General features: G+C 36.1%; 1 long non-coding RNA gene across 1 annotated transcript in view; it reads right to left on the bottom strand.

Moving 5' to 3' along the window:
• The window catches only part of LOC125183372 (uncharacterized), an 85375-nt gene extending 71257 nt beyond the window's left edge, over positions 1 to 14118 (bottom strand). Inside the window, exons 1-3 of the long non-coding RNA XR_007165285.2 lie at positions 13991 to 14118; positions 12527 to 12589; positions 3383 to 3492 (exon numbers count right to left, since the gene is read on the bottom strand). This is a non-coding gene — a long non-coding RNA (uncharacterized lncRNA). The remainder of the gene's footprint in view (positions 1 to 3382; positions 3493 to 12526; positions 12590 to 13990) is intronic.
• Between the last annotated feature and the right edge of the window lie 613 nt (positions 14119 to 14731).

Genomic DNA, 14731 nt, shown 5'->3' with positions numbered 1-14731 from the left:
AGAAAAAGACACTGATGTTGCACAGCTAAAATTCTCACAGATGAAGTTTGCAAATAAAGATTTCTCCTCACTTATGGTAGATTAAATTATTTAATATTATTCTGAGACATTCAGGAATCAACAAATAGCAGACCAAAGTGATGAGAACATAGTTGTATTTTTCATTGGTGGAAAGAGAGGAGGGAGGCAAAGATTTTCAGGCTGCCTGTCACCAGTCAGCATTAATTTCCCACCATGACCATGAATCTACTTCAGTCAAGGATGGCAGAGCAATAGCAGAGATGGGTGAGTCAAGAACCATGCTTATAATTTTAGTGACCTACTTTGCAACTTCATTTGATGTACAAGGCCTTGCAGAGATCATTTATTTTACATCGTAGAGTGTAACTAATAGTCATGTTTCAGTGTCTTTCTGAGAGTGTAATATAACTCCAGAGATGCGTTGAAATCTGCATCTGAGGGAGTACGGGCACTTCTTGTTGCACAGGCTATCAACACCTTTTCAAATGAGTTCCACAAGAGGAGGCCCTCAATTACACAGCATCCATAATTGCACCAGGTTGCCAGAAAAGATTTGCTTCTACTTATGTGTATAAATAAGGATCTGATACTAAAAAATACTTCTGAAATTCTAATCTTTTATCTGAAATATTTTAGTACACTTTTACTGTGTTTTTGCCTACTGACAAACTTCAAAACTAAAAAAAAAAAAACCACAATATAGGAACACATGAATTTAGAAATTTTTTTTGCTTTCCTTGAAAAATAGTGTGTTAGCACGAAGAAACAAATGGTTTGGAAGAAGCTCAAGAATAAGTGATGAAATTTAAAAAGAAGCCTTTTCAGGAATTATTGTACAATTGTTTACTTACCCCATGAATTTTTTACAACAGTAGAAACCACAGCACTTTCAGCATTTAATTGGAGAGGAAAATATGAACTAGTTTCTTCATTTATTCTTCAACACTGTAATCTGGTATCATTTTGCCTACACAGGACAATTGTGCCACGTAAGAAGAGATTTCTGTGGCATCATTTCCCAAAATCCATCTGTTCTGTTATGCTCCCTTTAGATTTTTGAACTGTGTCAATTCCTGCGGTATTGTCCAATAGTACATTAAGCAATGTGACTAACGTCTGTTGATGCATTGTTTATTTTCTCAACTTTTCTCTAGGGAGAAAAGTGGTGCTTGTTTTAGTAGTGGTTTTCTTTGTTTTCCTTTGCTTTGCAGCCTTTTTTTTATTATTATTATTTAACTAAGTAATGGTAGTATTTCCAACCTGGAGAAGGCAAGGTCAGTAAAACGTTCCCAGTACACGGAGCTGTTGGTAGAGAAACAGCACTGATCTTTGGTTTCTGGGGGAATTTATTCCACACATGACTCCTGTACAAGTAAAACTTAACCCTGTAGAGATTTCCATGGGACAGAAATATGAAGCTTTCTGCCAGAGACATTGTTTTTAAAAATTTAGGATGAATGTCATAGCATAAGGAAAGAAAGGACTGGAATACAGCACTTAATTCAATTTTGTGACTACGTGGCCAGCCAGCATAGAAAAAGAGATTTAAAGTGATAAGACAGTCATCTTTTGCCAAAGAGGTATTTCAGACTTTTTTTTTAGTACATATTTTCTTAAGCACAGTAAGATTCACACCCTGCTAGTTCCTACTGCATATTGTAGACAAAAGGTTACAAATGCATGGGTAACTGAGTCACGCCATTGTTCTTCTGGTATATAGATCTTTGAAGACAAAAAACAACTGAACTAAATACTATAGATACTGCTATGCCAAAGGTGTTCAGTCACAGAAACAGTTCTTTGGAAAACTAGAATTAGTTGTTTGGTCTGAAGACGAGCAGAAAACAAACTGAGATAAGTCAGACAGTGCCTGAAGCTTGATAAACTCTAGCATTAATGTTCCTAGTTTTGTAAGCTGAAGAGCTGGCCCATATACCATATTAGTAGTTAAACTTTAATAATACTCGGTTCTGGCTTTTGTACCCTAATCAAAGTTAAGTAGAGGGAGTACTTTGGTTAGTCAATAATACAGTAAAGCACAGAAACTGACTTGTGACCGGTGGGTGAAGTAAAAGCATGGGGAAGCAAAGGAAGGAAGCTGGCTCCAAAGAGAGATTAAGCATAGGCCTGCTAAACATGTGCAAAGAGAAGCAAAAAGATGTGACCTTTTCATAAAATACATCGGCTAAATATGGAGAATGGAAGGTAAAGGGTTAGGCAGCTTGTTAGAGAGCACTTGTGCAGTCAGCCAGCATTATTGCAAAAGCTACAGAGACTCGTTGAAGCCGGGTTTTTGGACAGTGCTGCCTTCCTTTGACATAACCCTTTCCAGGTGTCTCTGAAAGAGACCTTGATGGAAAGGAATGGTCTAATGCAGATTAGTTACATTGTTCAATACACCATGCTGAGACACTTCAGGGAGAGTGATAAGAGAGCTGACACACATTCTTGCATAAAGTATATATACAGGTATATAACTGCATTTATCTGCTTCTCTCCAGTTTATTTCCCTTATCCAAAGATCCCCCTTTCCTCCTTTTACCGTGCAATAGCAACCCTGCGACTGGTTCAGGAAAACTGGATTTTTTTAATTTATTTTTTTTTAAGAGATCCCTATTAATAGAGCTTGAGTATTAATATACCTAAACCCAAACCTCATGATACAAGGGATCAGTTTGTTAGCAGACCTGAGGAAAACCAACGGCTGAGATATTCAGTACTACTCAGTATTCTTAAAGCCAACATATCCAGTTCCCTAAGGATTCCTATCTTCAAAACCTGCTGCATTACCCTCTTCTCTTCCTAAATAGAGGGCTTGACCAGGGCTGGCCTTCTAGTCACTGATGTGCACGAGAATAGCCTTGACTGACATTGTGTGTTAGTGAAGACTTTAATCAAGAGTGTTGAAAACTGGCTGGAAGCTGCTCAGCAAAACTAGCTGATCTGAATAAGCGTAACTAAGGTCACAATTAAAGCACACTAAAAAAAATCATGGTTACATTATGAATGATTTTGCTGTACAAAAGCACATGCTTTCTGAAAATCTATTAATGTATGGGATTATGCCGGCTAGTTTGCCTAGTCATTAGTTTAATTTTATATTAATCAAACCAAGCTTTCAGAATTTCAGGGATATGAAAGTGAGTTTGGTTCAAACAATGTTGTAGAGTACAGTTAGTAAACTTCAATATGTTGCACAACTTCTAATGTAAAATTGCTTTTAAATCTGTTCAGTTCCTCTTCCTCTTGTTGGAAAGACTTGCAGGACAATTTTTCAGATATTTTAGATGTGTAGTTACTGTGATTATACAGACAATTGTGCAATAAGTTATTGTAAGCTGGCATTTCAATGTTTACTTACCCAGCTGGCAAACATAAAGGAAGTAATTATACTCACACATTAGTCCCACAATCACATGCTTAAAGAGTTCTAAAATCTGGTTCTGACTGTCCAAGTGTGATAGCTTGTTTCTAAGGAAAAAAAAAAAAAAAGATTCAGGTTGTTGGTCTTGTGCCTTTATTTTCAAGTCAGCAAAAGCAATGAAAATCTTCACCTGGATTTGCAGGTAGGTTCTGACAACTTTGCAGAGCTCCAGTAGCAGAAAGAGGCCTAAAATGTAAGCTAAGAATAGTTGAGGGCCCTCTCAGGACAGAAGCAATATAGAACAACTGCAACATTTTATCTGACCTGTTAAGCTTCGGAGTTTGCTGCAGTGATCCATGGCACTGATATACAATTCACATGAAATATTAAGGGCCTGATTCTTCACTCAGAGCCATTCAACTGAGAACTAAAGCTAGTGAAATTGCTGTGGTTTAAAATCAGCGCAACTTTGTGAAAAGAGATTTGAGCTCTTAGAGTCCGAACAGAACAGTGGAGTGATGAATTATACAACATTAAAGATCCTTATAACTCTTTGGTAAATGTGAATTTGATGACAAAGCCTCAATAGGCTTGGTAACTCATATAAGTGCCACAAAGTCAGCTTGTTTATCTGCAGATTATCTGAATTATTCAGGCCTCTTGGGTTTTCAAAATTGAGCTGGAAGCCTTGCACTGACAGACTTTTCCAATTGTGCGTACAGTAATGAGGAAAAAAAATATTCCCAGGGAAATTTCCAGTGACAAAATATCCCTGGTAACAACAACAATTTTTTTTCACTGCATGAAGTGATCTTGTCATCCACTAGGACTATGGTAAAAGTGGTCCTGAAATAGTAGTAGAAAAGCTCCTGATGATAGTCCAGGAAACAACCAATGGTCCTTCCTCACACGTGACAAAAAGATTCTTACAATTAGAAAATTTAGAAGACAACTATTTTTCGCAATACAGATTTACAACAAATCATCTTGACCTCAAGAGGACTAGGACTGCACAGGCAGAAACACTGAAAAGCTACAGTCCTTGTCTCCACCTGCATGTTTATAGCCTGACCCAAAGCTCACTGACAAAACTGACAGCCTATTTTTCCATTAGATTTCATTAGATTTTGAAGTTCGTGTTAATTACAGGACTACACAGTTGATGCATAAATAATCTGCTGCATCCTGCTTAGAGCAGTTAATTTTGATGGCTAACACGTATGGTCAAATAAAACAGTTTTTTACTCTAGGATTTCAAGAATATGAAGAAGATTGCAGCCAGCAAATGACATTTTAGGATGTCTAGGAGAGAAACAAAATTCCCCCCAAAAGCCTATTCCTGCATTTTCTACCACTTTGAATCTAAAGTACCTTTAATACGAATAATAATCAGCATAAGGTACAAAATCTTGCTTGAAATTACTTTTTTCTTCCTCTTGTCAAGCTGGTATGATAGCAATTGCTTTCCTTTGTACACTCTGTGTTTAGTAATCCAGAGTCACTTACTTAAAAACTGGTATTCTCCTCACCTTCAATTCACAAACCCTTCGAAGTGAGATATTGGCAAAAAAAAAAAAAAAAAAAAAATGCTTCCAGAGTTCTTTACAAGCAATAGTAGTCAGAAGTGTGTGTGTGAGAAGGGATAGAGGAAGGGACATCAACCTTCAAACCTTCATTGATGATTATGGACACTTCCTTGGGGAGAAGGGAGGTGCATTAAGATAACAATAATAGTTCCAAATTTCAAATCCTTTTGACAACAAAAATAAATCTGTGTAAAAGTAAAAATGGGATTCACAGTGCAAAGATCTCAGAAGACAGTTGTTTCTCTGTGTACACACACTAACTTGCTCCCTTCTCCCCTCTTTTGAAGAATAACTGGGTTCTTTCTCCTTCATAACTATAAAATGGAATGGCATCGTTCTTAAGCTGTGACCATTGTACTGAGGAATGATGCATATTTAAATTTTAACTTTCCATTCCCAAAAATATTCTTTGGGATTAGCCTTGGAGAAGCTGCTGCAGGTGGGAAGCAGCCAGACAGGCTGCTGAGGTTGAAGAAACTACTTGGGGATCAGAGGTTGGTGGAACACGAAGTCACTGAGTTAATTTGAACCTCAGCGTAGGGGTCTATGTGCTAAAACATGGAAGAAAAAGGTCTTTCTAAAACACTTTCATTTTCTGTTCTATCTTGCTCAGTAGTTTTAAATTTTTAAATACAGATTATCCTGTTTCAATTTTCTTTGTGGAGCTCCTAGTAAGACATCTGGGCACAGTCACCTCAAAGCTCTGGCAAACTCACGTTACCCATAGTCCTTTCCCTGGACCAGCCCTCCCTCCTTATCCTTCAAATTTTGTTTAATAGAGCCTGAAAAAGCAAGACTTCCAAGGCCAGAGTATAAAAGAGGTAGAGTCTATGCATAAATAGAAATTAGCAGTTGTTCAACTTGCTTCAGCTAGAATCAATAATCTAACTGCCCTTAGAACATTTCTTGGGAAGATGCTGAGTTTCTTAACAAGGACACTAGAAATGATAATGAAGTGGACTGTAAGCAGGAGAAAAAATAATAATAATATTGAGAGAAAAGTTTAAGAACACAAGCTCTGCACAATGTTTTTTCACACATTTTTTACAGAATAAAACTGAGTAGGTTTTTTGTTTGTTTCTTTTAAAAGCAAATAGGACTGGACGTGATGGAATTGTAATTGATTTGAATAAATGCTTACCTGAAAAGCTGAAGCCTGATAATACCAATATACTTCTCATTATAGACAAATCACTGAAAATACTTTGCTAGTAAAGGGAAACTCTTACTGTTTAAGAACTAAAAGAGATTAACTTTCCTGCTTTAGGTCATAAATTGGCCCTTAGGTCATAAATCAAAACTTTTTTTCTGACACCCAATAATGAGTTAGGTTTTGGGCTATATGACTGAGAGGTCTGACCTGCGATAGTCACTTTTTTTTTTATTTTTATTCCAGGAGTTCCTGGATTTGAGCAATTGTCGTGCTCCATTTTAAAATGAAGCCTAGAGAGAATAATGGAGGCTGAATGCAGAAAACATACTGAAAGGAATAATAACTGTCATTCTTTTTTCAAGAAGGTAAATATTAAAGGTAATAAACAATTCTAGGAAGTTCTCATTTCTTTCCAGTAAACTAAAATTGCATTTTCCACATTGCTTAAAGTGGTAAGTTTATTTAATTTTGAATTACTTATATGAGTGGAAAAATAAAACCATGAATCTAATTCTTTGTGTTGTATAGAGGGTCTATCACTGACCTCCACATACACAGAATCAAGACTGAGTAATTGATAGATCATAGTGCATTTCAATTTTCAATAAAATCATAGAACTAGGTCACTGAAGTACAGAGTCAAACGAATTTTTAGACATACTAAAAACAAGAAGGACTGTTTTCATAAAAGAAGAGTTTCTCAAGCAATAAGATTTGTGCCAAAAAAGTAATACTAATCAATGTGTTGTATCCAAAGGGATCCAATAATGAATTTCAGTTACATTTAAACTACAGCATTGTTTGTTTATTGTTCGGCATGAACTACAGCTTACGAACCTACTGATTCGATAGAAATAATCAAGTGTCTTCAATAAAACAAGATGAACGGGGTCCCAGGGCTTTACAAAACTTCACTGATGCAACATGCATGCTTATTTTCTGACAGTTGGTTCATATTATTGCCAATTGTTAAATACCTTCTCATTGTATAAAGGCAAATTATAATGAAATTAAAATGCTTTCCATTACTTAGAGACTCTACAGAGGGGAACTTATCACAAATACTTCTCAATTCTTAAAGGTTTTGTGAATGGTACTCTTACAACACTAGGACACTAAGTTTACCTCGTCTGCAAGTAGTTGTTAAATTCATATATCTTTAGATTTACACTTATTAAAAAGCCCTATGTCAGACATTTTATATTGAAATGAGTAAAAAAATTCACTTGCTAGTCCTTGCTACTTACACTGCAGAATACTCTCTTAGCATTTTTTTTTATTTTTTAATTAATACTACAAAATCCTAAGCATGCTGAAGTATATAGGAAAATGTCTGTTGACACTAACATCAGTGCCAGCATGGAATCACTTATACCAGTGATGTCATCAGCATTGGGATTTTACTCTTAATTCAAGTAGTAGGTGGTTGGCTACTTGTGAGAAATGTGTTGCTCATGGGCACTTAGCCCTGGTACTCCACCTAAGTATGTGTGACTTATTTGTGACATGTTTATGTGAACTTTGTATAATGTCATAGCTGTATAATAAGAAGCATTCTCAATGTGAAAATATATATATTACTGAAGAGTGAATAGAGCTTTCAAGAATATCATAAGAGGTGAGTCACAGAACTAATGAGCTGTGCTATTAAGCTTGAGAAAACATTTATGAAAACATGATTTAGCAAATGCTTTTCATTTCTACTTTATTTCTTTGAGTAAAGAATCTCCCCCATCCCCCAATATTGGAATGTTGATATAAAGAATTTATATCGTAATGAATCATCTCCTAAAATATTTGTATGCCATCTCAACTTTCAAAAACATATTGTGAGCTGTAAAACATCCAATATGATGTCTTTATGCTAACGGCATCAAGAGATGATATTAAGTGCATCACAAAACCGTAATGGAATAAGCATTTGATTATTTGTAGTCAGCACTAATATATTCAATAATGCATGGCAAAAATATTACATAAAATGCATTATTCATATACTTTTCTCCCAAATGCACCTTAAAATGGAATGGTTCACTCTGCCTTAGGAATTTTTGTCATGGTGTTTTCTTCTGTTCTTAACTTTCTTAACCACAATGCTTTCTTTCTTAATCATATATTCAGTCAATTGCATAGCACCTTCTCTTGGTGGATAACTCATTTTCTTTAACTATGTTTTTTTTTTTTTCTCCTGGATCCTTGAATAAATTAGAGACTTCTAGAATTCCTACCACACACAATTTCTCTGTGGATTATTGTTTCAGATAGTTTTGTGTTTTACAACAGTTATACAAATGAAGGAAGTTTGATGTTCAGTGTTACTGTGAATAGATGCATATATGTCTGATAATATAGTCAGTCTGGGCATAATTCTACCTCTGTTAGTTAAGCCCAGTAGGGATTATGGAGCATGCAGGAGAGTCTAGGTATAAAATGAATACTTACAGAACTAAAATTGAGGTTCATTATTAACTCAAATTGTGTTGTCTTACAAGTATTACTTGTTTTGCTCTGAATGAATATTTAAAAATGAAGCAGTGAATTACTCCTCTTTCTGCATCAAACTCAACTACGTTTTCATTAATGGATGGGGCCACATACATTTTAAATTTCTAGACACTTCCTGGAAAACATAGTCTTGACTAGCAACTATTTCTAAATTCAGCCTAAATCTTGCAAATAATTTTAAGCTGAGAAAGAAAGAAAGAAAGAAAGAAAGAAAGAAAGAAAGAAAGAAAGAAAGAAAGAAAGAAAGAAAGAAAGAAAGAAAGAAAGAAAGAAAGAAAGAAAGAAAGAAAGAAAAAGAAAGAAAAGAAGTTAACCAAATCAATGTAAAACAGAAAGAGGACAAGGCAGTTCACTTACTTTTCGTTTCCCCAAATATTTAAAAACTTGATCTTGCAGCTAACTAAAATGTTTGTTGCTGTTTTATTATTATTTTGGACACAGAATGATACATTGTTCCTACAGCTTTATTCATGGTCCTTGAGGAAGCCTACTGTCCTGGAAAAGCTACATATAGGATATTGCATTTGTACAGTCTTTATATACCATGCAGTGTGCAGGATCTTGTAACGGAAGAGCTATCAGGGCTTTATTATGTCCACTCCAATTGGGAAAAGAATGAATTGTGAAGTGGTGACCAAGTCCGATCTGCCAATATTCTTGTCAGAATATTCTTTTTTCTTTTTTTTTTGATGAATCCCATAATCTAGAATGGCTATCTTTTTGAAATTACATTTTTCAAATGTAATAAACATGTAATAAAAATAAATAAAAATAAAATGTAATAAACAAAGACATTGTTTATTGTATTATTACAAACAAATGCTTTTAGTCTTCTGTTGCATGAAAGTAAAGACAAATATTACTGAGGATTACCAGATCAGAGGCTTACAGAAATGTGTGCCTGTTTTCTCCCTCCACCCCCTGACACTAACTAAGCCAAACTAGTCTAAAATGAACTGGGTGCAACTTTTCCAAGTGAGCGTTTTTAGCTAACCCAGTAAAATTAACAGAACTAGAAAAGGGATTAGCCTGAAATTAATAAAACACCAAAGAATATACACATCTTTTCTTTCTTTCTTTCTTTTTTTTTCTTTTTTATTTTTTTATTTTCCCCTGAGCCATTAGTTAAATGCCATAACACTGTAATCCCAACCACTGCAAGAATTTCTTCTTAAAAGACAGGATAGTAGTCACAGCTCTCAAATACTTTAATTCAAAAGAACAACTCGAACAAAACGTTGTGCTTTAGCAACTGTCAAGATACAGTGAATGGGAGTAAATCAGAAGCCACTGGTGTCAGATGCATCAGGCTGATGTGGGAACAGAGCTTTTAAATGCAATGGCTCTGCCTTCCAGTTGTCCTTGTGAGGTCATTTTGTATAGCATGTAAGCAAATGAAATCACAACTGGAAAACAGTAAGTTACACTGCCAGGACACAAATGGCTACATAGCAGATCAGGCAGCAAAGAGACTGCTGCAAGCAGCAGTATGTATTAACAGGAATCTACTAGCAGTTTCAGTGTAGAGGATTTGCTTCAGACTCTTTGTAGATCAGGAGGTGATTTGTCACAGCTTTCTGTGGGTTAGACCCCTTGTGCCATTCTTCACAAAAGGAAGACATTTTTTATTAGATCATATAGCATCACCTAGGCTTGTCTCATCATTTAATAACTGTTAGCCTCACCAGGGATAAAACTCTTTCCACCACCTACTTTTTCTCATTCAGTGTAAAGTGTCTTTTATAGCAACATCAATAATGAACATTAGGATGGGATAAAGGTATGTAGCTCATCACTAGTTCTTGAATGAATCCAGACAGGATGGTAATCATTTTGGGTGATTGATTCTTCATCAGAGTTTTTTGCTGTAAGACTAGAACAAAGACAATAGGCACAAACTTCGCTATTCTAATAATACATGCAAGCAAATATGAAAGAGCTCATTAAGCCTGTGCTGAGTTTGCTTCTCAGCATCACATGCCTTTCTTAGCCATGGTGACAGATCAAGATATAGCAATACCAGTTCTGTGGAGAAAACAACAGTAAACCCAACAAACAACGAAGACACTAGTTAAAAATAATCAACAACCAAACCTGCAGTGATCGAGGAACATGAGAAGAAAAATTGCATTGAATGAGCTACCTAGCTGAGGTATGCTATTAGTATTTGAGTATGACAGACAAAGTAAATGTCAGCTACCAATTTATGATGAAAAGGAGACGTAGATGATTATTTAGCTCCTAATGTAAAATCACACATTTACATTATCTTACACGTATAAGATGGCTTAATTATATAGTTAACTGAGTTCTGATATCAATTTTAAAAGTTGCTGGAGCAAGTCTGCACTGTGCCCTTGGAGCACAATCTAGCGCACCCTTGGTTCTATCTACAGACCACATTTGCACTAGGCCAGCTCTGGCTTTTGCTGCACTTTGCTGACCGTTTGTACTAAGCTTGAGCTGTGGCACCTACTGGTTCAGTCTGCTGCATATCAAAATTACTCTGCTTAAAATAAGTTTATCTACTGCACTTCACAATGAGATAAATACCCTGCTAGTCTTTAACACACACCCCCCTTCCCCATGCACACCTTCCTCTGACCCTCCCCTAGATTAGAAGTTAAAACCACATTTTTTGAGAGTGAAACATGAAAGTGTCCAAGATGAATGACATTTAAACAGGAGATAATTACATTACACAGAAACTCAAAAAAGAAAAAAAAAAAAGAAAAAAAAAGGATAGAAGGCTTTCCATTCTTTTCAAGACATTAATCTATTTCCATCATCCTTATGAAACTTATTAGATTTAAACAAACAAACTCTAAAAAAATCTGGTTAATAAAATGAGTCACTTCCTTACTTTAGGTAACAGTCCCTCTATACGACCTTGCAGCCTTGCCAAGCAAGACACACAATCTGTTTTATCTGAGCAGCTTTTTCTTTCTGCTAACTTCCCTCTGTTTCCACCCACATAATTTATTTTTTAACAGAAGAAAATAATTTCCATTTTAAAATTATCATACTTGCTTTTCATATGACCCATTTTTCATACGTAAGAGTTTCTAAATCAGAACAACAGCCCTCTGCATCTCAGAAAATAACTGATTCCTTTCTCTTTCTCTCAGGTAAGATTTTGATTCCCTTTTTCCTTTTCTCACAGATTATTTAACCATTTTGCTGGCCCTATGGTGGCTTCTTCAGTAATTCAACATCATTACTCTAGCTCCTTCCAGTGGTAAATCATAATGTTCAACAAGAAAAGAATAGAGCTTGTAATATACCTTTAATCATTTTGCTCTACAGAAGCCAAATAATGACTGTCATTAAAAACAAGTCTTTCTGCTTGTTCGAGTTTTGCATCAAAGGTAAAGGGTAAATGAAGCTCAAAGGTATAGCTCAGTTTCACTCACAATTCTAACACATTTTGGTTAGGTAGCTAACATTGCCATTTTACCTCCACTACAGAGTACCTCAAGACTTTTTTTTTTTTTTTTTTTAATCTGCTATAATGTAATGAGGGTAATAGCAAATCTACATATCTGGCTAACTATAGTTTCAGCCTAACTCAAAGCAGGAGGTGGTAGGGGCCAGGACAGTAACTTGAAATAAATTCAACTGTTGATTGTTTTGAGAATTTTATGGGCTTTTTGAAATATTCTTACCAAGTTAAGGAATAGAAAAAAAGCAATCAATATTTATAGAATCATTTTAAAAAGATATTTTAATATTTATTCATTTAGATTACAATATATTTGAGAAATTCTACATGGATTAATCGAAGGATGAGCTTTGAATTCATCTTTGACGATCCAAAAAAAAAAAGTAATCCCACGCCCCCAAAGTAAAAATTCCCAGATATAACATATGAGCTACAAATGTTAAAAACAAGCTTACCAAGGAAGGGATGTCTGTGCTGCAACATTATGGGAGAAATTTGGAGTTCCATTGATTAAAGTGCTGAAAAATAAGGAAGTCAAACAAACTTGTTAAAGAAGTTAAAACAAAGTGACGAAACAATTCATTACAGATCTGTAGGCATGTTAACAATATTCAGCAGTTCTGCAATGACAGACATAAGCTGTCAGCAGAGAATATATGTGATCATTTATTTGATTATAAAGTACCTAAGAGTGTTCAGCGGGTCAGATTTTTCAACTGGCTGAGCTTTCTAATAGCTCCTCTCAATCAAGGGATTGTGCTGCACAGTGGAACACTGAGCACAGATATAAGGATGATGGAGGTCACTGACCCATCTATTTAAATAAAAAAGGACTGTCCAGAACAGCTCTACAAATGCTCCTTCCTACAAGTTTCTGTTCCAAATCTTTGCTTTTGCTATTAACATATGAATTTAGGCTCTTGTCATTAGATACCATGCTGCAATAAGCTGGAGTTGAACAAATACATAGGGAATCATTAGTCTGAACAGTAATGTGACCTCTACACAAGATTTAGACCTCAATCTTTTATAAGATTATGCACGTGCTTAAATCTGTCTACTTGTAAAATGCTATTACAATTAATCACTGGGGGCAAGTTGGTTGAGAGAATCAGTGAAAGAACATTTAGTCCATGTCTTATAATTAGTTGAATCTGTTTCTTATTAATCAAACTCCACTTGGTACGTTACTACTAGTTATGCTTATATTAAAAACTGGCTGCCCATTTTCCTTCACAATTCTCATTTCTCTTTCACAAGAAAAAATTTTCTCAGTCAACTTGGTCCCTCCAAGGCAAAGTTATAATCAAAATGAACAATATCACCCAAGGAATTGAAAATCAGTTGTTGTACTTAAAGGCCTTAGGGACAGATTCAAAGAAAGATGTAGACTCATAAAATGGGACTCAAGCACCTAAATTCCCCACGAGTCCAGAATTATGATCTTGAAAGCTTGCTCAACTGATCTTAGAGATGGCTGAGCTCCAAAATGCCCCCTTCTTCACATTAAACTTGAAGTCCTTAACTTGGCCAAGTTTGGACATGGCAGAATAAAACGTTTACCTTGAAACCATGTCTGAATACAACTTGGAAACAGGAAGACCATGAAACCCCGATTAATGGATATTCATGTAGGGAACATTGTATTATGCTGTCTACTCAAACCTACAAATGTCCACCTCTGAAGAGACAGGCCTACTGAGGATGTATTTTTCTACATTCCTTATCAAAATTAAGTAATTCTGCCAAGAATAACTGTATGTTGAAAAAGAAAGGGAGGCGCTATCTCTAGAACCTAAGAGAATATACTCTTTAGGGAAAACAAACAAACAAACTCTGGTTACTCATTTATGCACAACATCTGCTAGGTTAATTACAGAACCTCCACACAGGTGTGATTCCTCAACCCCTCTACTTACCTCCCTCCATGCCATATTTGTGCTTTCTGATGCTGTTAAGTGGTCACCTTCCTGTCCTATGGCACAGTTTCAACAAGAGGAGCAATACTGCCCTGCTTCTGATGCTTCCATGCTGCTTCTGAGGGACCGCCACTGGGTGCTACCTCAGCCTGCAGCCTCTCGCACACAACGCAGTTGCTGCCATTTTGTGAGAAGAACGGGGATCGTTCCTTTGAGGAAAGGCCTCACTCCAGGGGAATTTCTGGTTTTATTTCTAAATAAAGCCTGACAGAGATGTTTAGAAAGGTGAGGTTTTTGACTGCGGTACTTAAATGAATTGTTTAAATGTGTTGTCTGTTAACTGTTTAGATCCTTTATTCCTGTGGTTTACTGAGGAGGGCACACATGGTAGGAAGATAGGAAGGCTACAGTTCAGCCTGTCCTGAAATGGCGGCTGGGCAGGGTGCTGGCTTTTGGCAAGCAGCCAGCAAGTGGGGTACCTGGAGCTACTGTTGGCAGCAGGAAGCAGCCCCAAAGGCAAATTTCAGAGGGAGGGAAAGAGACAAAGAAGGCAGGCAGGAGGGCAGCATGTCCGGGTCCCCTACAGGGACTGGCTGCGCCATCCAGAATGCTATTCCAAAGCACTGTTGCAAACAGACCACTGTATGAGCACACAGGTAAGGGTTTATTTTTAGAGCTCTCTGCTTAATGGCTTGACCAGTATTTTTGGCTTTTCTGTTTCTGTTTTTTGTTTGTTTGTTT

The sequence above is a fragment of the Anser cygnoides genome, chromosome 12 (genome assembly GCF_040182565.1).
Source record: "Anser cygnoides isolate HZ-2024a breed goose chromosome 12, Taihu_goose_T2T_genome, whole genome shotgun sequence".
Lineage (NCBI taxonomy): Eukaryota > Metazoa > Chordata > Aves > Anseriformes > Anatidae > Anser > Anser cygnoides.
Note: the sequence above shows the minus strand (reverse complement) of the source record. Positions and strands in the feature narration are given on the sequence as shown.